This window comes from Triturus cristatus, chromosome 4_2 (assembly GCF_964204655.1).
Source record: "Triturus cristatus chromosome 4_2, aTriCri1.1, whole genome shotgun sequence".
NCBI lineage: Eukaryota > Metazoa > Chordata > Amphibia > Caudata > Salamandridae > Triturus > Triturus cristatus.
This window is the reverse complement of record NC_140586.1, coordinates 588,185,285-588,209,175: the sequence shown is the minus strand read 5'-3', so window position 1 is coordinate 588,209,175 and position 23,891 is coordinate 588,185,285. Positions and strand designations below refer to the sequence as shown.

General features: G+C 41.4%; 1 protein-coding gene across 1 annotated transcript in view; it reads right to left on the bottom strand.

The window, feature by feature from the left end:
• The window catches only part of LOC146834721 (uncharacterized), a 144,514-nt gene that overhangs the window by 35,365 nt on the left and 85,258 nt on the right, over window positions 1–23,891 (bottom strand). The gene's annotated exons all lie outside the window — the stretch shown is intronic.

The window sequence follows — 23,891 nt, the reverse complement described above, 5'->3', positions numbered from 1 at the left end:
ATGGTCTCATAAAGAGAACATCTAAGGCATCATTGGTAGATTAATCAGAAAAAATTGATAACTCTTACAAAACACTTTCTGCATTGTCCTGAAGATAATGAGGAAGGTTTTTGTCAAAGACGTTTTCACACTCCTTACATTTTTCATTGTAATGATGTGTGATCCAAGTCCTTTCACAAAACAGGCTAAAATAATTCTGTCTAAATCTGGGCAACAGCCTTTGTATCAGCTTAATTTCACAAGGATCTGTTTGTGTCACGCATGATTTCATTTTATGTTTTTAGTGCAAAATGTCTTCTCACATCCATTTTGGATCTGGTGTGCCAGGCAGGCAATTTGCATACTAATGCATAGTTTTGTTTAATGTCCACTAATTAATTTTTGCTAAGTTTTTAATTCTGCACAGTTTCCACATGGATCCATCCAGGCACTTCCAGGTACTGAATGAAGGTTCAACAGCAGGTTAAAAGATAATATATCACACCAGAGATTCCACAAGGTTTGGGATGCTATTTTCCTTAGACTTAATACCCGGTCCTTGCAGGCAGAGATTTAAGCAGTGGTCAGGATATCTCCCCTTGTGATCCCACAACAGATAATCTAGATATCTTCCTCTCCTCCTTCCTTCAGGCTTGTAAATATATTTTGTAGGTCCAACATGGTGTCATAAAGTGAACAGGCTAGGTTTATTTGTCAAATTCTTCAGGACAAATCCATGACTCTTATTAAAATATTCCACCCTCCTTTCACTTCAGAGTGATGTACGCGCAAGTAGGTAACATGTGATTTCTGATCAAAGATACTCACAGGACGTGTTCTTTCCAACCCAGTGTAGCACCTCGCTCACCTTCAGAACAAAACTTCTCCTTGGACAGCACTTTCAGCCCTGAACATCAAAAACATTGACTTTTCCTGGGAAAGCAGAAGAAATGTCAACGGTCACATCACACCTTGATGACATGGCCTGGCACAGTCCAGAAATCGTTTCCTACTAAATCCCTACAAGTGTAGGAATTCTCTTGAAACAAGGAAGAGCAGATTGTTCCCAGAATAACTTGTCGCCATTCATTACTTTATTTTTATATCTAGTTCAGGTATGCAAATAAGCATTTTAGACAGTCATTTATTTGTAATTAATGCCACTGCTGTTTAGTTGATATTTTACATTCTAGCTGCATGTCCTCAAAAGTCTTAGTGTGCCCTTTCACCAGATGGTCTCATGTCTTCTTTATTCCAGCTTCAATCCACATTCATCACTAAAATATGAAGCCTCCTATTTTCTATTTAGTGTTTCTAAAAAGTGTGGCACCTACATCTAATTGAGGAATGGTATTTCATGTATAGTCTGACAGCTTGCTCTTTTAGAGTTCAGAACTGGGCTGTGTGGCACTTTTAGTGTTCCTATGCTTCATTAAATGATGTTTTTAATTGTGTGTGGATAGTACATGTTTTTCTTACGTCATCCATCCTGAAACTATCTCCGCCATGTGAAATTTTCAGGTCAATGGTGCTATCTCATGTGCCAGATAGTATGGATATATATGGGGTATTCTCAATCCTTCATACTTTGCAGAAGTGTGGACATTCTGAATCAAGGTCTATTACTTCCCAATATGCACTTTCTGGAGATATAATCTATGCCTCTCAATATCTTTGTCAGGTTGACATAGTTAGTATCTCAAAGACGTAATTATATCTAGGTGTATTTTTTGTTGTAATGACTTGAACTCTCCCCATAGAGACAAATCTGAAAGTAACTTTTTACCTTTGCTTGAGTGGAGTAATATTATCCTTGACTACATTCTGTAGTCTGGTGTTAATGTAAATACCCAAGTATTTCAAATTCCTGGGAACCCACCTAAAGGGATACTCTGTCGATTGTTTCACAAATGCAAATTGGCTATGTCACTCAGGATGAGATCTCTCAAAGCATAATACATCAATTTTATTCCAATAAATCCCCCAATGCATTTTGGACTTGGAGTCCTTCATCGGGGGTGTAATTAATCAGTCTTTACGCCAAACACTGGGGTCCATACTTCTGTTTATTCTAAGCTGATACTATGAGGATGATGGGTCAGCATAGTATACCGGAGCTGGTCACCACTCACTCCTAGTTCTCGAAATCAAAATGTAAAATGCTATGGCTATGAAATATTATGTTTTGAGAGATTTCATCATGAGTGAAATAGCCAGTTTGCGTTTTTGAAACAATGCACGTGCTTTGGAATTTCATGGATAAGTGAATTGTATTTTAACAACAATAATAGGAACATTTTAAAAGAGGATTCAATATAGTTGAATTTTACTGCAGAATAACTGCCTTAAAGGTACTGCATCTTTGGAACTACTTGTCATTAAGCATATAGCATGCAGGTTAACCATAAAATAGGAACACATTGGTAAATTCTGAACTGGATAATAACATTGTTATGCACTTCAATAACTGAATTAAAACAACTCTACCACAGCATTATTTGATGCCACAACAAAAAATCTCACTTTAATGCCCTTTCCTATGATTTGCCTCCTGTATAAAAGACAGGGCTCCATTCATGTTGGCAGACTTTCTATTACCTTTCATTATTCGCAAGAGCCCTCAGATTGCATTTTCCTTCCTGTCATCATCAAGGATCCCATCAACAGGGCTTGTGATGTGAACTCCAGCATCCGGGATGCGCCACGCAACAAGCGAAGAGTCAGTTCTGACGAACTGTGATGCTGTAATGTGGAGTCCTGTATCATCGTTTAGGCTGCCATTTATGAGAGATGCCAGAACCTGGGCTGTGGAGTTACTGCGTTGTCAGGGCAATACGTAGGTTCCAAGGGCTGCAAAGGTGGTGCGGGTCTTTGTGACAGATCCAATCCATGCAGCAGCGGCAATGTTTTGGTTACGATCGAGGATCAGCGGAGTAGATGTGTTGGTTCTGCTTGGGGATGCTTCGCTCAGCAGATAAGATGCCTCGGTTCTGCTGGCAAGCACATTAGGCTCACTTCTAAGGGGATAGTACTGGGCTGGCACCACTTGGCATGGTAGACTTGCAGATGGACAGAGTCCTGGTGCAGATGGTGCAGATACAAGGTTGTTGGAAGTCTGTTATGTCCCTGAGGCTTCAGAGCAGGAGGTCAGCCAACTAGCCCTTTGAGTCTCCATGGGTTCCGGGTTCAAGAGATGCAGGTCCAGTCATTCCCACCCAGGCAAGAGGGCAGCAGACAGCAGATCAGCTTAGCAAAGTAGGAGTCCAACAGAGTGCAGTCCAGCAGAATAGCAGTCCTTCCTGGCAGAGTATCCACTGGTCAAGAAGTGTACTGAAGTGGTGGTGTCTAAGATCATTCTTTTATACACAGTTGTGCCTTTGAAGTGGGGTGAAGCTTCTAGAAGCATGCCTTTGAAGTGGAAAGAAGCTTCTAGAAGCATACCTTTGAAATGCACAGATGCTCTGCATTCCTTGCCCTGGCTCCAGACTAACTACAGGGGGTATGCAGACTGTTGTGTGGTGACAGGACACAGCCTCTTCAGGTGTAGGTGAGGCTGGGCCCACCTCCTCCCTCCCATCCTACCCTACCTAAGCTCCCATTGTGTGTGGCTGTCAAGGGGGAATGCACAATGCCCAACTGCCAACTACACCCAGTGATGTGACCAGAAACAGGCTTCAGGCACCAAATGGCTAAGGCAAAAAATGTCTAGATTCTAAAAACTGCATTTTTAGGATTGCAAAGTAAAATCCAATTTCACCTTAAGTTAGGATTTTAAATTGTCATTCCATATACACCAAACTTGAAGGGATCATCTCTTCCCATTTGGAAATTACACTTATAAAATATAATAAGGCAGGTTCAATGTTATTCTATGGGATGGATAGGCCTTGCAGCAGTGAAAATCGAATTTTAGAGTTTTCACTACCAGGGCATACACATCTTAAAATGATATTTCCTGCTTTTTAAATACATTGCACCCTTCCCATTGGCCTTCCCAGGGCCTACCCTACGGTGACTTATATGTATTAAAGAGGAAGGTTTAGGCTTTGTAAAGGTTTATTTTGCTAGGTCGAAATGGCAATTTAAACTTCACACACAGGCTCTGCAATGGCAGTCCTCACACATGTTCAAAGGGCTCCTTAAATGGGCGGCACAACCAGTACTGCAGGTCCACTTCGTGAATTTAATTTACAGGCCCAGGGCTCTTATAGTACAACTTTACTTGGGACTTATAAGTAAATTAAATATGCCAATTGGGTATGAGCCAATATCCCCATATTTAAAGGAGATGCATGATAGCACTGGTTAGCAGTGATAAAGTGCTCAGAGTCCCAAGGCCAGCAAAAAAAGGTTCAGAAAATGGAGTGGGAAGGCAAAAATTGGGGGGAAGACCACCATAAGGGTGACAGGTCTAACTGGTTTCCACTATCATGCTTTCTAAAAATGGGAACTTTGATTAAGTGGTACCAAAAACAAGAACTTATATGTGAACAGGCAGCATTATGCACATTAGTAATGATTGGCAGTCACACATCAGCGTTAAACCTTTAAGTTTCCGCAGGAACACCTCTGGACCGGGTGATTTTCCACAGGGACTAGACTGTACTGGCTCTGCCATTTCAATGACAGGCAAACCCAAGCTCATATAAGTAAAGAATGTCAAAAAAACTTGCAGAAGTGCTCTCCTATCCTATCTGTGTTTGAAGAATGATCAACTCTTCTGAAAGCTGCAATGTTCTCTTCAAGGGTTTTGCTGTAACAATGAACTATTTAGATTTGTCCACAGTGCAAGAGTCCTTAGGACACACACCTGTTTTAAAACCTCCTCTGCTTGGTCCTATAAAGCTTTCCTCTGTTCGCTCAGGGTTTCCATATAGGATGCTCTGTATAAAAAAATCTCATCCTTTCTTCTGCCTCAGGGCTCGATGTAAATCGGAATTAGCTGAAATGCAGAATTTATTAAACCATTTGTAGACTAAACCATTTCTAGATCTTCAAACTCGGACGGGTACTTTAAGGGGCTGTCTGTGCCTGTGAGAGTCTTATTGTGATGGATTTAAATGACAGTAAGACTTGCCCATCAAAAACGCCCCCTCAAACAAGCATTAATATTATTGAACGAGACACCATTGCGTGATGTATGCTAGCCTGTCCTTGACTACGACCTACATCCATTACTGTTTCTCTCCAGGGGAGCTTTACGGCTGCTCGGTATGCTCATCTCACAGGTGACACAGAAAAGTTACCGTGTTGCAGAAGTCACTACCATTATTTGGAAAGTCTCTATAATCCAGTATTCTATTCTTTATGTCACCTGAGACAAAATCTTAACCTGTAATACTAAAATAGCCTCGGTTTATAAAGTTGGAAAGTTGTGTAGCATGGAATGTTCTTCTTTACATTAGCTAAATTGATTTTCAATATAAATCCGTGCAATTGTTCACTGTGAAAACCCACTTTATGCTAGATGCCTTGCCTGTCTGGCAAGTGCACAAGTGGTACTTCGCTATAAAGGTTGTCACTAGATAATCTGATGTCCATTTTCCCCTTTCAAACCTGCTGCCAATATTGTAATTAACATACCACTCCTAGTGTACTAGTCGCTATATTGTAGGTTGTAGATGGAAGATGGTTATTATAACAACCCGTTTCGAAACCCGTTTCTAAATATAGTTCCAAGCCCTATGAATTGAGTATCCTGTAAATCAGCAGCCCCCTCCCCCCAGCAGTGCCCTAAAATACAATTAAACAGAGTTCGGTCGATACTGAAAACATTTATGAACCTAGCCTAATAATCTTAGCTGGGTAATGATCCACAGGTATATCCGACTTTCTATGTGTTACTATGTTTCTATGTTTTGAGACCACAACTTTCTCAGTGGAAGTAAACTGCTTGAATGCTGCTACCTATGTCACAAGATGGCTTACCTGGGCACTGGCAAGTGTCCTGTGCAGGCCCATAGTTATTTTCCCAATGTTAGCATGAGCATTTGGAGAGGGATCTTTCAGGGAAGATATCCTGACAGCACCTGAGATGTAAAACGTTCATCTGTGTATGCTAAGGTACATGGTCTGCTGCCAACACCCAGAGATCTTCTGATATATTATTATTTTGCTTCTGCAGAAGGGAAGGGGAGTTAGGCTGCCCTGTCTATTATAATGGCAGATCATTTTATGATTTATGAACTGCTTACTATGCTGACTGTATTTGTGTTAGGCATTGTCTTACTTATTGTGGAATGTATACTGCGTACTAGAGCACAATAGTTAAAATAAACATTTTAAACTTTTCTCGTGTCTCTGTCAGACCTTATTGTGGACTAGTACGAGAATGAGAGCGGAAGGGTGAATAGGAGAGCAAGTGGGATACTATCGCTAGTTGGTCCCGGGCAAATACGTACTAAGGTGGTAGGATGACTCAGTCCCTGCCTACTAGGTTCCTATGGTCCCAAGTATAATTCTGAGTCTGGCAGGGCATGGTGTTTCTCGTTCAAATAGATTTATATTTTATACACAAGGATTTTTTTTATAATTCATGTCAGAGATTTTGCTTAAGAGATGGAAGATTGGTCAACTACAGAGATTTGCCATAGTACTTATTCTATTAACTTATTTTTTGTGGGCTACTGCCATTTATATATGCTGTAAATGATAGGTGTTACTATTACTCAAATTAATGGTACTCAATGTACCCACCACCGAAGGTGCAAAGCTATATCTGCCATACTGGGATTTAAACAAGTTTCAGCAGCAACCTTTTAACTCACTGAGCCATCATGATGTACAGTACCATCACTTTGTGCTAATATGTTCTGTGCTCTCCTCTACTAAATTAGATTAATAAGATACTTTAATACAGACAGTACCATTTTAGAACACAATGGGTTGGGGACCAATCTTTTAGGGTCCTAGGAGTCAAGAACTGGAATGCCCTCCTTTCTTACCTGAGACAAACTCCTGACCATTTCAGATTCAGGAAGTTGCTTATAATGTATTTTTTGTAATCACTTGAAACCAAAGCAGCTTCTTCCAGTTACATTTAGATTAGCACTAGGTTATCTTCATGGGTAGCAGTTTGCCCTCTATAAATCAGTGGCTGATGGTGATCCCTTAAATTGATGGGGCATAATACTTATCACAGGTTCACCTCATTGTTTTCAAAATTTGCCTTACACTCACACTCACTGTTTCTCACACACAAACACATTTGCACAAACTCACACTTTCACAATTACTGACCTTCACTCACAGCTATTGCCGTACAGGTGATCTGATTTGACCTCCTGGGGTACAAGTGTTCTGCTTTTGTAGTGCAACAGGTGCAGTCACACCAGGGTTTCTGTGCCTTTCGTGAAGCTCCTCGTACTGCACCGTTGATAAAGGCATCCCTAACTCCCTCTCACACACTGATGGTCTCATTCTAACTCACTCACACTGCTTTATGCATTCCCTTGCTATCCATTATTCATGCTCACTCTCACTGGCTCATTGATGTCTAGCCTTTCATGCTAATTGACTCTTTTAAGCATATTAAACTAACACACTCTCTCACTCAATCTCATTCTCTCTTAATCACTTACAAACACACTTTCACTCACACATACATAGAGAAAAACACAGTTGCTTTTAATTTTACTTACCTTTCTTCTTTTGCTGGCAACTAAGAGACACCCTGGCACCCGCAATGCAGAAATACAGCACTGGACTTTTGAACCAACAAACCATGCTTCCTAATGAGGAGGCCGGCATAGCAGCCGATCCAGGGTTCAGAGAAAGACCCACTTCAAGCCCTCTCTCTGCTTCTTGATAGGACTGGAAACACGGTCATATCAGAAACTCACATAGTGCTAGAGGTCTTGCACCTGCTGCGCTGTGTGGCTCCGCATTGGCCTCGGGGATCCATTGATGTCACTTTAGTAGAATAACTGTGCAGTTTGTCTGCTACATTTAAAGAATTGCGCCTGTGTTCTGGGATCATAGTTTAACTACGCTTGCACAATCCAGACATCCACCTACAGAGAGTTTTGTTTTTACACAACACTATGGGGTGGATTCCGATTCCGGATGTAAAATGTACCGACCGACATGGACCGGGAGCGGAGACCGACTGACACGGACCGGCGCCGTACGACCCGTTCAGTACGATGCAACGCGTGTGAATTACAACTGACATGTACGGAATACAAGCCGTACGACCGAGCGTAGGGAAAGCAGTGATTCGCCCGGAAACGGGACGCGATTTGCACCGACCGACACGCACCACGAATGAACCCTACCGACACGTACCCGCGATGTCCGATCCGCGCAGTACGATGCAATGTGTATAAAACCAGACCGACTCGCACGGAGCCCAAGCCGCATCACCGACACGCACAGAAAACAGGGACCTGAAGCAATAGAGATCTCCGCGACCGATGCGTATGAAACACAGAAGAAAATCAGCGTGAAAGACCCGTAGAAGCCTGCACGAGCCAACATCAGCATCCGTCTCGGTCAGAAGAACGTCTACTTCATGCCTAAAAAACCCAAAGGAAAAAATACAAAAAAAGGACCAAACAAGCAATGACAAAGTCAATAAATATAAAAAAAAAATTGGAACAAAGACACAACCACAACTCCACCTATGTAAAGGACACTAATCACTACCATAATCCTTTGCTAATTCAAGAAAACAGCCAGCAGAGAACACCATCAGACAGCAGCCACAGACACACTCACAACTCTCCCATCACACAACTTTTACACCATTAGCACCTCACCAAAAGCACCCACACATACACCTAGCAAAACTGACACTCACCTATCCTCACTTGCACCCTCACACACACATCACTCACCACCACCACCCATCACCATGCAACCAAAGAAGAATCCAAAGTTCACAGATAGTGAGATAGAAGTGCTGGTAGATGAAATCATCAGAGTAGAGCCACATTTGTTTGGTACATTGTTCCAAAGGACCCCCATATCACAGAAAACAAAGATGTGGGCGAGGATCGTGAACAAGGTGAACGCACAAGCACCAATGTTGCGCACAAAGGATGATATCCAGAACAGATGGTATGGCATGCACAGGAGGGTCAAGAAACTCATCGAGAAGGATCACGCCTTGAGTCAGCGAACTGGTGGTGGCCCTCCTGCCAAACCAGTATACTTCAGGTCCTGGGAGAAGGTGCGGGACATCCTACCACCAGAGAGCGTCCATGGTCTATCAGACATACCAGAGCCTGGTGAGTATGATGGAGCGGGTAAAATGTTTTCTTTTTATATACCCAATCCATTTATATATGTTTATATTAAAATGATTAATGATTAATTATAATAATTTGATGTGAAAGAACTAAACCAACCTTATTAACAGAAAGAATACACGTGGGAATGCATTTGCATGGCTAAAATAATAGGTGAACTAAGTTTGTATGCATATTAAAACGATAAATGTTGCTTGAGTAATGTTATTGTGATTTGCGCTTAAATAAACCATCATTAACGGCTTTGGATGTTGCATATAGCTAGATAAATGCATACACATAAGGGTATTAGCAAGGGAATAACACTGTTTTAATCATTTCCATGTATTAATTACGATTTTTGTGTTTCTTTGCTTAAGTTGACTATTCTGGCCGACGAAAAGATGGCCGCCGACTGAAACCTAACTAAAGTACATTACTTCATCATTTGAACAATGGAGAAAGGCGCCTGCACTGACTTCGTTCATGTCCCTTGTGTGACCTGTCAGACCATGCCCATGAAGGCTACCCTGGGCGAGGTGCCAATGACCCTGAACGTGAAGAAAATGTTACAATTGGGAATATGAACTGTCGAACCCGACCTGTTTTCAACGAACTGATACATTTAGGACCACGGATCATTCTTTCCCATACATTTGCTTTGAGACTTTTTCCGCATGGGAAAATTTGAAAATGTTTCCTGATGTGCCGAGATATATTTGAATTTAGCCAATCATATTCCTGTGAAATGAGAAATGTAACATTTGATATGTAAATTTTAGTATAAATATTAGTAGACTAGAGAGGGGTAGAAAAGCTGCTGATGGAGAACCGATGATCAGAGATCCTTATGCTGCCGGAGAGGACGGTGACTTTATATGATAAACAAGAACTCTGACGAATTTACTGTGGACCAGTTCTGACTTAGAAAACGACAATTAGCCAGAATAGGTAAATATGACAAAAGATGATATTGCATTATTAAGATTTAACCTGCATTTAAATTAGATAAAAGAAAATCATTATTTGAATTAATGTGTCAGGTGATTATTTCATTGAAATGTTTATTGATTAGTTTGAGAGTTAAAGTATCATTGAACTAAATAACAACTAAATGATTTGATCGACCTATTGATGGAGGAATCGTTAGGGTGATTCAAGAGAAGTGGTTTCCTTTATCAAAGAAAGCAGTTTGGTTCGGAACTGATGTCCCTTTGTAGGCACTGATAGTTTGAGAGAATGAATGTTGGTGTTATGGGCCCCACCAGCGTATGATGTGTATATGTGCGCGTGACTGAGAATTCATTCTGTCCGTGGAAGTAAGGGGAAATTGAGTAACCCGAACTGCACCAGTATTTCTGGTAGCTAGAGATGGTTTTTATCGTTTTGGTTTAATGATTTTGGCATGTATATAGCTTATCGATTATTGATTGGTGTTGATATATGTACTAACAGTATATGTTAAAGTCGTATTGAGTTTTATGTTGTCTGTACGGCTTCTGGGATGTAGGAAGTCGGGAATTGGTAACAGTTCCGTAGCAGAGCAGAGGTAAGTGCTGCTCTCGGGAAAGACGGGATTGTGGTTGCCCGTAGGTACACGGGAAAAACGTGTGACAATTGAAGTTGCACGGCGCATTGTCTGGGTTCGATTCGGTAGCATCGCCGAGTGTTACCATTAGTGATATTTTCTGTGTGAGAAAGGTGTGAATGATAGCAAAGGGTTACCTGTGAAATTTTGGTCTTAAGTACCAGGAAACCAATTGGCATACCGATAACGCTTATCACTGAAAGGTAGCAGGTGTTCTCTGAGCTTGAGTGAAGGACAAAGTAGAGGTAAGCTCTGCTTTGTTAACATGTGACATAATTCTGTAGTAGGACAGACTCTTCCCTGTTCTCGGAAAAGACAGGATTCTGTGTGAATGAACTACATTTTCTTGTGGAAAGTGCGTGAATGAAATAGCATTCGGGTTAATTGTGAAACTCTGGTTTTATTTCTCAGGAGCATTGCGTTTCCAACTATGTGTCTTAAATCTGGAGAAACAGTTAATTGATGCTTGGTAGAAGGGTGAAGTAGAGGGATGTGCTACTTTATCAACGGAAGTAACAATTCTGTGGTAGGGCAGAGGTAAGCGCTGCTCTCGGGAAAACAGGATTCTCGTGGGAAAGGTCTATTGCTATTCTGTGGCTAGCGAAGCAGACAATGGAGATGTTTATATGTTGTAACTAACAGTATTGTAAAATTGAATCAAAGTCTACCGAATAGTTTTGTAAAGGAGGGGTAGACTGGAGACAGGAGTAGAAGGTGCTGCAGCGACTGCTGACGTCAGAAAGACCGCGCTGGGATTGGACAGCTAGTCAGAGCTGTAAAACGCTCTGGATTGGTACGTCAGTGTAAAACCGCGCTAGGATTGGAGATTGTAACAGTGATGTAGACACTCCAGGATTGGTGCATTAGTGTGAGTCGCGCAGGGATTGGAGATTGTGACAGTGACGTAGACGCTCCAGGATTGGTGCGTTAGTGTGAGTCGCGCAGGGATTGGAGATTGTGACAGTGACGTAGACGCGCCAGGATTGGTGCGTGAGTGAGAGTCGCATTGCTATTGGACTAAAGATCGTACAGTTGCAGAAAAGACTAAAGGGTTCACGAGAGAAAGGAAGATGTATTATCATTCACCCGAGAAAAAGAAAAAAATCTTTGTTTAGTAAAATAAAAGGATGGCTTGTGAAAGACAAAGAGATTGTGACTAGGGAAGGACAGTTACTTCCTCTGACGAAAACACCCGCATCCTTCATGGTTGCGAAATATGGGTACCATACTTGCATTTGGTTAGACAATTGGGCGAAGTATACAAAGGAAGACGGAGTTTTAGCGTTTCCAGAAGATGGTTCCTTTAATTTGGCAATTTTAAGGAATTTACGGAAGAGGATGATGAGCTTAGATCCGCGGCCTAGACCTACGCAGTTCGAGGCTTTGACTGAGTGGGAAGACGAAATGCATGAGCGAGAAAAACAGAGAAATGGCAGTAGATATAGATATATGTTCGGACGGCCAAATGATCGTGAAACTCATTGTGATCGAATGAGAAGGTGGCGAGACGCAAGTATGACTGAAGGACTGTTTCCCGTAAGAACTGCAGGGGAAAGTGAAGGAAGGAAATGCATAGAGAAAAAGCATAATGTAGAACCTAGAAGGTATGGAGCAAATGAGATAGAAGATGATGTTCTAGATGATATGTTTTACAAAAGCCCACCTCCATACAGGCAGGAATCAGAGACGCTGACCTCAAGTACTCCAGTGAGGGAAACTCTGCGAATCATTAAGACAGAAGTTACGACTCCAGAGGTAAAAAGAAGGAATTCTCTTAGGGAAAGAGAGACGGAAAATAAGGTTGAGAGTGAAAATTCGAGGGAGTTAGCAAAAACCACATTAGAACTGACAGAGAAGACAAGAGAATTGACTAAAAATCTAGAAGCAGTTACAGTCCCCGTAACCATAGGTCCAGTTATGCCCATTTTTGAGAAGCAGAAAGAAAGTGAGCATGGTCTAACGGTTCCGTATGTGAGCAATAAACAAGCAGATCAAACCCTAATGAGAGCAAAAGAGAATCCTTGGAGACACACCATGAGTGAAGGTGAACTACATGTGTCAAATAACCCATTTTATAATCCTGATACTGTAGAAAGAAGCAGAATGGTAGGGGGACCAATATTAGAACCACAGAGAATGACAGAACCAGGGAATGTAGAAAAATCAGTAGGCATAACTACAGACGAATTGAGCGAATGGCTGAAGAGCTTGCAAGGTAAAGAGAAGGAATTCCAAACCATTGATGTGGCAAAATTACGCATGGTGTTAGAAGAATTAATAGTAGGGACTATCCCCACAGAGAAGCTGAAAAATTACCAGGATGAGGAACTGTTATTCCTATGTAAGAGTGTCACTTGGAGAGCAAAGAATTTACATGACAGGCTAGCAGAAATAGCAAGTGAAATGGGAATTGACATGGACAAGGTAAAAGCTTTACAGAAGCCTTACCGAGTGGATTTCATGGAAAAGGATATTGAAAATCTGAACACTGCAGGACGAATAGGGCAGATTAAGGACATAATCACAGTGTTGAGGAAATGGGAAGATGAGAACAAATGGAAAAGCAGGTGGTATAGGAAACGGGATGATACCTCAGACAGAACTTTTCCAGCATTTCCTGTGAGAGAAAAGGGAAAGGTAGTGACAGAATTTCCCATGAGGGAGATTCCAGGAGGGGGATATGTGCATGTCCCATGGACAAGACAGGACATTTTGTCATTTACAAATGACTTCCCTCGATTGCGAGAAAAGCCTGTTGAGTGGTACAGACAGGTAGACAGATTTGTTAAGTTGTCAAAAGTACTGTGGATTGATCTAAATAGCTTATTTGATATATTAGTGCCAGCAGATTTATGGGCAGAATGCAAAATAGTCATAGATTGGCCAACTAAAGAATACCCGAGAGATCCCAAAACAGGAGCACCAGACCCTGAGGTGATGAAGAAATATGAACAAGTTATGGTATTTTTGAAAAACAAAGTGCCTCCCAAAGAAAAAGATTGGGTTAAAATAGATCGAACACATCAGGAAGTGAAAGAATCAGTTCATGCTTACTATGAAAGGCTAATATCAGCTTTCAAACAGTTTAGTGGAGATGACAATCTGGGAGAAAAGCATCTAAGTCATTTTGTGTACAGATTTGTGTATGGTTTGCGTCCCGAAATCAGGGAAATGATCAAGCAGCACACCGTAGACTGGCAAAGCAAGAAAATAGATGAGATCCTAAGACATGCTAAATACTTTAGTGACGAGATTGAGGCAAAGCAGTGAAAACTAAAAGAAAAGGCAATGTGGGCTCAAGTGGAAGTCGCGGAAAGACAGGAAGCTCAGCTGGTCGAACAAGCCAATAACCCAGGCATCAAACCGAGATTTGGCCTAGGGAAAGTGAAGGGTAATATAGAAGAAGCTAAAAAGAAGTTTCCATGCCACAATTGCGGAAGGTTAGGGCATTGGAAATCTGAGTGTAAGTATCCACCAAGTACTAATAATGAAAATCCATCATTGAATCCACAAGTACAGTGTGAGGTGAGTGGCCCACCGCAGCAACAGCAGAAGGCTGTTAATCCACAGAATCAGGTGCCAAAACCGCCATTACCGCAAAGCAGGAACACCCAAAGATATAGCAAGGAAGTGGGATTCTACAATGAAGAACAGGTAAACAAACCGCAACGCGCGAGCGCTGTGTCACAATATTGGCTGTGAAATGACGAGAGTGAGTCAGAGGAGAATTATTGACGGTGCCGAAGAGAGGAAGAAGAGTGCGTACTTGGCGCAACTCTAGAAATAGATCAGACAGGACCATTTGTGGATGGGAAAGTCAATGATGAAAACATTACTTTTCTAGTAGACACTGGAGCTACGCGATCTACTGTCAGGTCAGCAGATGTGAAAAATCTTCCTCTCTCGGATGAAACAATCCAAGTAGTTAGTGTGTCAAACACCCAGATTAGAACCTACCTTACCGAACCGGTAAAGGTTAAAATAGGGAAATTCACAGACATGCACCGATTTGTGGTGTGCGATTCTAGGGATTTGTTAGGAAGGGATCTTCTGTGCAAGATGAATTGCACTATATTCTGTACTCCAGATGGAATAGCCTTTGTGACACCAGATGAGGATGTACTGTATAAAATGACAATAGCTAACCAAGAAAATGGAATTACAGGAACTTATGCAGTATTTAACCCAGATGAATTACCCAAAGAATTGAAGCAGTCAGTGAAGGCAGGAGTCTGGGATTTTACTGGAGAAGATGTAGGCCTTATGAGAAATATAGATCCAGTAAAGATTACACTAAAAGAAGGAGTAGTTTATTCAAACATTCCCCAATATAGACTGACACCTGAAATAATTGAAGGAGTGACACCTTTAATTGAGAAAATGATTCAACAAGGGGTGTTGAGGGAAATAATGAGTAGTCCATGTAACTCACCTATAATGGGACTGAAAAAGCCCAATGGGAAGTTCAGGATTGTGCAGGATTTGAGAAGGATTAACAAGATTGTTGTGTCATGTTGTCCCATTGTTCCAAATCCATCAGTGATTTTGTATCAGATTCCCCATGATGCAGAATGGTACACAGTAATTGATTTGTGTCATGCTTTCTTTTCCATTCCGTTGCATCATGACAGCCAGCCGATTTTTGCATTTCGGTTTGGAAAGCGTATTTTGGCATGGTGCCGAATCCCACAGGGGTAAACAGAGAGCCCCTCCATTTTCAATCAGTTGCTAAAGAAATCTCTGGAAAGTCTAACCATGCCTGAAAATTCAGTTCTGGTCCAGTGTATTGACGACCTATTAGTGGCGTCAAAAACACACGAAGCTTGTGAAACGGACACAATAGCTTTGCTGAATCATTTGGCAGATGGAGGACTAAAGGTATCTCCGATAAAATTGCAATTCTGTAAAAAAGAAGTACAATATTTGGGACATACCATTGAAAAAGGGCTGAGAAAGGTAACCATAGACAGAATCAGAATTATTAGAGGAATGAGAGCCCCAATGACCCAAAGAGAGGTGAGAATGTTCCTAGGGATGGTTGGTTACTGTCGTCAGTGAATAAGTAACTTTTCCCTGATTGACAAACCATTGGTAAAATTGACGAAAAGTGAGGTTAAAGACCCCCTTGAATTAAACAAAGAAGAATTGGCAACATTCAGACAGGAAAAAAACAGCCTTTGCAAAGCCTCAGCTCTGGGGATGCCAGACTACGAGAAATAATTTGAATTATACTGCAGTGAGAGAAATGGATGTGCACTCTCAGTGTTAATACAGAAACATGGAAGGCAAAGGAGACCAGTTGCATATTTTTCGTCAATGTTAGATCCAGTGGTGGTAGGTCTGCCAGGATGTCTGAAAGCAGTAGCTGCTACATGCCGAATCCTAGAGCAGAGTGAAGGAATCGTGATGGGGTATCCAGTAAGAGTGTTTGTACCTCATAATGTGGCGATCCTTTTAACAAGGAGCCGAACACAGTTCATGTCACATAGTCGGCTGACTAAGTATGAAAAGGTCATTCTAGGTGCAACCAATGTGAGTCTGGAAAGATGTGTGAATGTGAATCCAGCTACCCTTTTGCCTGATGCAGAGAGAGTGGAGGTAAGAGATGATGTTGATCATGATTGCTTGGATGTGCTTGACTTTTGCACGAAACCTCGACCAGACATAAAAGATTTACCATTGCCAGAAAGTGATTATGTGTTGTTTGTGGATGGGTCGTGCTTGAGAACAGACGAAGGATTGTTGAGTGCGGCCTATGCTATATGCACAGTTGCTGCAGTCATAGAAGCATCACACTTGAAATGAGTTAAATCCACTCAAGTAGCAGAACTAGTGGCATTGACAAGGGCATGCAAAATTGGGAAGAATGTAAGAGTGACTGTGATAACAGACAGCCAGTATGGCTTTGGAGTTGTCCACGATTTTGGCCAACTTTGGCTGCAGAGAGGTTTCCTGACCTCAAGTGGAACTCCTATAAAGAATGCAGAAGTGGTGGGAAAATTGCTTGAAGCAATACAGTTGCCAAAAGAACTGTCAGTGGTAAAATGTGCTGCTCATAGTCAAGGTAGTGATTATATCACTACCGGGAACCGATATGCTAATGACATGGCTCAGTACTGTGCCCGAAACCAGTATTCAATCAATAGGGAAAAGGAAATGTTTTCTTGCTCCATAATGTTTACTAACGTTGTGGGAACATGGGAAGAAGTGAGGCAGTTGCAGGATGAAGCAGGAGATGAAGAAATGAAACAGTGGGTAAAAGCAGGTTGTGCACCAAGGGAGAAAGATCATGTGTGTGTCTATCGGGATGGAAGACCAGTAATGCCTGATAGCATGATGTCAACCATGGCACGGATGTATCATGGACAAGGACATCTAGAGAGAGATGCCATGATAAGGGCCTTTAAGCAGACCTGGTACAATGCAAAATTCAGGTTGATAGCAGAGAGTCTCTGTCAAAGATGCCTGATATGTCAGCAGTACAATCCTGGAAGGAAAACAGTGGTGAGCCTAGGCACAATAGGCCAAGAGGGAGGACCTTTAACCAGAATTCAAATAGATTTCATTGAAATGCCCCCTTATAACAAGTTGAGGTATGTTCTGGTGGTAGTTTGTCTGTTCTCCAGGTGGGTGGAGGCGTACCCAACAAGAAGGAATGATGGAATCACAGTGGCCAAGCTCTTGTTAAGGGAATTCATCCCAAGATTCGGGTTCCCAGTGACCATTGAATCAGACAGAGGAGGACACTTTTACAATGAGATCATGGGATTGATTTGTGAAGCATTGGGTGTACAACAAAAATTACATTGTGCCTATCGACCAGAGGCTTCTGGTGTGGTTGAACAAATGAATGGTACAATCAAAAACAGAATAGGGAAAATGTGTTTAGCCACAGTAATGAAATGGCCTGATGTCTTGCCTCTAGTCATGATGACAATCAGATCTACTCCAGACAGAACTACAGGTTTGAGTCCCCACGAAATTATAAATGGGACGAGCCATGAGCCACGTATTTGTTCCAGTCAACAAATTGATGACAATAACTGATGACATGATTTTGGATTACTGTAAAGGCCTGGCTGATGCAGTCCATTCTGTGTTTCACCAGGTTGGAGCACAATGCCACCGCCCTTGAGAGAAAACCAGCCCATGACCTGAGCCCAGGTGACTGGGTGAGAATAAAAGTCCACAGAATAAGGAAGTGCCTGGTTCCAAGGTGGGGGAGGCCAAGGCAAGTTATCCTGACAACAACAACTGCTGTGAAGTGTGCTGGACTGAAAAATTGGATACATGCAAGTCACACTTTGAGAGTTCCAAATCCAGCAGATAGCATTGGAAAAGAATATTTCGATGATTCGGAATCAAGTGCTGATTCAGACAATGAGAATACAAAGACAAAAGAAAATCCCGAAAGGGGGGAAAAGGAGCCAAGACTAGTTCCAACTCCGAGAGAAGAAATCCTGAGAAAAAGATTGCAGATTTCAGACAATTCAGATTCTGGAGCTGAGCAAAACGCCAGTGGCGAGCACAGAAAGAAGAAGAGAAAAGAAAAGAATGTCTCGACAGAAGTAACATTCACACCAGAAGAAAGAGTAAGAGAATTTCCACCTGAGAAAATTCTTGAAGGAGAAGAGGGGACAGAAATAGAGAGAGAGGGACAGATTTCTGCAGAAGACCCCCGAGGAGGTGTAGGGACATCCAACACTGAGTTAGGTGAAGGGACAAACAGCAAGCAGAAAGACAGAAAGATTGCGTGTCGGAGACCCGAGGAGGGACAGAAGTAGGGCCAACACAAGAGGTGGAGAAAGTAGCTGGTGGAAAAGAAAAGCCAAATGAGACAGGATCTGAAGACAGTGAACCAGAAGGTCGAGTTCTGAGGAAGAGAACTTGGATCGAGGAAAGAAACACTAAAGAAGGCAAAACAAGAAGAAATGCTAAAGGAGACCTTTGGCCAAACAAAATAAAGAGACTGAGATATCGATTGACACGAGTCAAACCCTCAAAAGCTGAACAAGTGAATGAAGTAACAAGTCAGCACAAAGAAAAAGAGGGAGAGACAGAAGTGTCTGAAGGAAACAAACGATCGAGAAAACCAAACCAGAAGTATAAGTCACCTGAATGGACTTACGTGGCACTGCCTGAACAAGGAGAAGAGGTAGATAGTCAGGGAAATCCAGAGGAGACTTTACTGAAAGTGGTGGAGGAAGAAGAAACAGCGGAAATCCTGAGAGTTATCCTATCCGATATCGGAGAAGAAGCGGAAGATCAGGAAATTCTGTATGTGGATGATGAGAAGGAAGTGAAAAACGATGAGAGGCCAAGCTGAGTGATTTCAAGAAGGTCCTTGTAGAAAATATAAAGGATTGAATAAGAAATTGAAAAATTTGGATAACCTGATAAGGGCCTAGCTCTTGCAGGAAAAATACAAGACACGGTCAATTTTAACAAGATGGCTAACATAGATGATAACAAGAGTAGATGTACCTTTATGAGAATATGGTGCAAGACGTGTTGTTGTTGTACAGGACTATTAATGCTTCTTTGGAGCGTACTCGCTCTTTTGATCTCTTTCAAAGTAACTTTAGATACACTAGAAGGGCATACAGAGAATATGACTAATGTAGTGAAGAATTCACAAAAGGTAGTTCCAATTAAAACAAGTACTGAACATATACATAAGGATAGGTCTATAACTGATTTTTCTAGCAATGTTTTTTCAAAATTATTGTATGAATATGTAAAAACAATGGACGTAAGGGATTGCTACGTATGTATGCAGTTACCTGCCTCTGTTTCAGAAGGAGTGACTTATCATCACCTTCCAGCAACTTATGGAATAACATGTAGCAATTTAACCAGTATATTTTATCAAGTAGGGAAATTAGAATATAATCTGTCTAATATAGATAACATTCTTGGACAATTGCCCATGAATAATGAATTGAATCCAGCTAAAACTGCTAATGTACTAGGTAAGATTTTTATAGAGACTAAAGAACTAACTTTAGAATATATTTTTAGAAACAATTTAACTTGCAGTTTGAAGACAGAAGAGAAAACATTTCTAGATATGGTCCAAGAAAGGAGATTGAAAATACATAAAAATGCAGAAGGATATAAAGAGGGGGAAAACATTTGGGAAATAGATGGGGAAAAGGAGACAAAGGGTCAAGCTAGACCAACAATAGCTATAGATTCACCACAGAAAGGCAAATTATGCATTATGAGGGAAAGATCCCAATATGATTATTATTATATAGGGACAAGTGAGTGTCATGATACATATTTTATTGCATCTGGATGGGGATTTAGAGGCGGAGAAGATCCAGTTTTTCCTGGACTGTACTATATTTGTGGGAACAAGGCTTATTACAGGTTGCCCGACCATTGGAATGGCACATGTTATGTTGGCCTGGTCTTTCCAAAAATCTTAGACATGGATAGAGTAGAAAATAGTGGACCACATAACCTACTAATGCGTAGTAGAAGAGAAACTTGGTTAGAAATTGTAGGTGATATTTTCGGAGCCTTGATACCAGCAGTTGGAATATCTTTGAATGAAAATAATATTCGGAAATTGTCAACCATAGTGGATCGCTTGTCAACAAGCACCGCTGGAGGATTTCTTTTGGTAAATACTGAAATGGTTGCTATGCGTGCTATGATTATGCAAAATCGACTTGCCCTTGATATCTTATTGGCAAAAGAGGGTGGAGTCTGTGAAATGCTGAAAGTTCAACATTGTTGCACTTACATTCCTGATGAAAGCAAAGATCTAAAGGTATATATTAAAAATATTACAGAATTGCATGATGAAGTAGTACCACTGGAGGTTGGAAGTTTCTGGACTAAAATTAGTAATAAGATGGCTGCTATTAAGACTTTCTTAGGTAAATTAGGTAGTACTATATTAGGGAAAATATTATTTCCATTAACGTGTGTGATTTTCCTATTATTAATACTTAGATTAGGATGTATGTTTTGCAGACATAGAAGAAATAAAAAGAAAATTAGACGAGAAATTATCAAAAAGAAGGAAAAGAAACAAGAAAGAGATTTGAACGAGATGGAATTGGAAGAATGGAAGGAGAGTATGTATAACAAAACAAAAAGAGAAGATGAAGGAGAAACAGAATTTTAATTGAGCAAGAAAACATTTCGAATTTCCATAAAAAGGGAAAAATAATTTTTTGGGTGGGTTTTGTTTGTGGTGATAAAATCACCAAAGGGGGGATTGATGGAGTGGGTAAAATGTTTTCATTTTATATACCCAATCCATTTATATATGTTTATATTAAAATGATTAATGATTAATTATAATAATGAATAGTTTGATGTGAAAGAACTAAACCAACCTTATTAACAGAAAGAATACACGTGGGAATGCATTTGCATGGCTAAAATAATAGGTGAACTAAGTTTGGATGCATATTAAATCGATAAATGTTGCTTGAGTAATGTTATTGTGATTTGCGCTTAAATAAACCTGCATTAACGGCTTTGGATGTTGCATATGGCTAGATAAATGCATACACATAAGGGTATTAGCAAGGGTATAACACTGTTTTAATCATTTCCATGTATTAATTACGATTTTTGTGTTTCTTTGCTTAAGTTGACTATTCTGGCCTACCAAAAGATGGCCGCGACTGAAACCTAACTAAAGTACATTACTTCATCATTTGAACAATGGAGAAAGGCGCCTGCACTGACTTCGTTCGTGTCCCTTGTGTGACCTGTCAGACCATGCCCATGAAGACTACCCTGGGCGAGGTGCCAATGCCCCTGAATGTGAAGAAAATGTTACAATTGGGAATATGAACTGTCGAACCCGACCTGTTTTCAACGAACTGATACATTTAGGACCACGGATCATTCTTTCCCATACATTTGCTTTGAGACTTTTCCCGCATGGGAAAATTTGAAAATGTTTCCTGATGTGCCGAGAGGTATTTGAATTTAGCCAATCATATTGCTGTGAAATGAGAAATGTAACATTTGATATGTAAATTTTAGTATAAATATTAGTAGACTAGAGAGGGGTAGAAAAGCTGCTGATGGAGAACCGATGATCAGAGATCCTTATGCTGACGGAGAGGACGGTGACTTTATATGATAAACAAGAACTCTGACGAATTTACTGAGGACCAGTTCTGACTTAGAAAACGACAATTAGCCAGAATAGGTAAATATGACAAAAGATGATATTGCATTATTAAGATTTAACCTGCATTTAAATTAGATAAAAGAAAATCATTATTTGAATTAATGTGTCAGGTGATTATTTCATTGAAATGTTTATTGATTAGTTTGAGAGTTAAAGTATCATTGAACTAAATAACAACTAAATGATTTGATCGACCTATTGATGGAGGAATCGTTAGGGTGATTCAAGAGAAGTGGTTTCCTTTATCAAAGAAAGCAGTTTGGTTCGGAACTGATGTCCCTTTGTAGGCACTGATAGTTTGAGAGAATGAATGTTGGTGTTATGGGCCCCACCAGCGTATGATGTGTGTATGTGCGCCTGACTGAGAATTCATACTGTCCGTGGAAGTAAGGGGAAATTGAGTAACCCGAACTGCACCAGGTACACAACAAATATACTTAATATTGTGTGGCAAGGGGAAAGTGAAACCAAGCATCGTTAGCAAAGCCACAGTAACCAATAGATAATCATCCCAAGATGTGAATGCTAGTCAAACAAACACAATACCTGCCATCTCATAGTGACTTGTAACTGTGTCATGACGTACAAACCTACCAACAAATAGAGCAAGGCAGTGGCACAAAGCTAAATAAACACTGTCAGACAGTTTGCCACCACAAACTAGGGGTGGGCGGAATTTGCGTAATTGCGTTACGCAAATCTCCGCGAAACGGTAAAAAATCTCCGCGAACACGCAGAAATTTCGCGAACACGCGGAATTGCTTGTTCGCGATGCTTTTTTCCTGTTCACAATTGCTGTTTGCGTGCTCGGGGAGAAATATCTCGCGAACACGCATTTTTAGAACGCGAACAAGCAAAAATTTCGCGAAATCGCGGAAAGCAGACTTTTGAGCAATTTCGCGTTCTCCGCGGAACGCGAAATTACGCAAATTCCGCAAATTCCGCGAGCGGAACGGAATTTACCGCCCAGGCCTACCACAAACAAACTACCTCACAGTGCAGCTGACTGACAGGAAGAAATAGTGGGTATGCAGGTGAAGTGAGTGTATCTAAAAGCATGATGGGGTTTGTAGTCACAGATAATGCTCCCCCTCCCAATTGGTCCATAAGGACCTCTCTGAAGAATGCCCACATCACAGGGAGTAGAAACTGACTGACAAGATGGCTGACACTGGGTCCTGCTGTAGGGAGCACAAGGCCCTGGTAGGGGTTGTGCGCAAATCAGAAGCAGGACACCACTGCCTGACATCCTGAAAGCCAACTTGCACGCCTTCCAATGGAAGCACGTTTCATGGTGGGATTGCTGGCCGGGTGGGAAGGAGGACTGACCGCTCTGACCATACTTACCAGCATGTGTAGACACACACACCCCTCAACACAAACTCACCGGGTATAATGCATTGACTCACACTGTAGTGAAATATCACCCAAAGATACACCGCACTGGGTTCTGCCGTGTGAAGCACAGGGGCTCTCTTTGGACTTGTAGCCAAATAAACACCAGGACTGCACAGTCAGCCATCTTGCCATTGCTGTCACACTTCCTCACAGGCAAGCAGAGTCAAAAGGAAGGAAGTATGGGTATGCTGGGAAGGGTGGGTGTAGCCAAAAGCATGATGGGAGTTGTAGTCACAGACAATCCCCATCTACCAACATGGCCCAGCAAGCTCACACTGAACCATGCTCACCTCACAGGGAGTGGAAATGGACTGACAAGATGTCTGACACTGAGCTCTGTTTTGGGGAGCACAAGGCCCTGCTGGGAACTGGGCACCAACAAATACCAGGACTGCACAGTCAGCCATCTTGCCATTGCTGTCACACTCCCTCACAGGGAAGCAGAGTCAAAAGGAAGGAAGTATGGGCATGCTGGGAAGGGGGGTATAGCCAAAAGCCTGATGGGAGTTGCAGTCACAGACAATCCCCA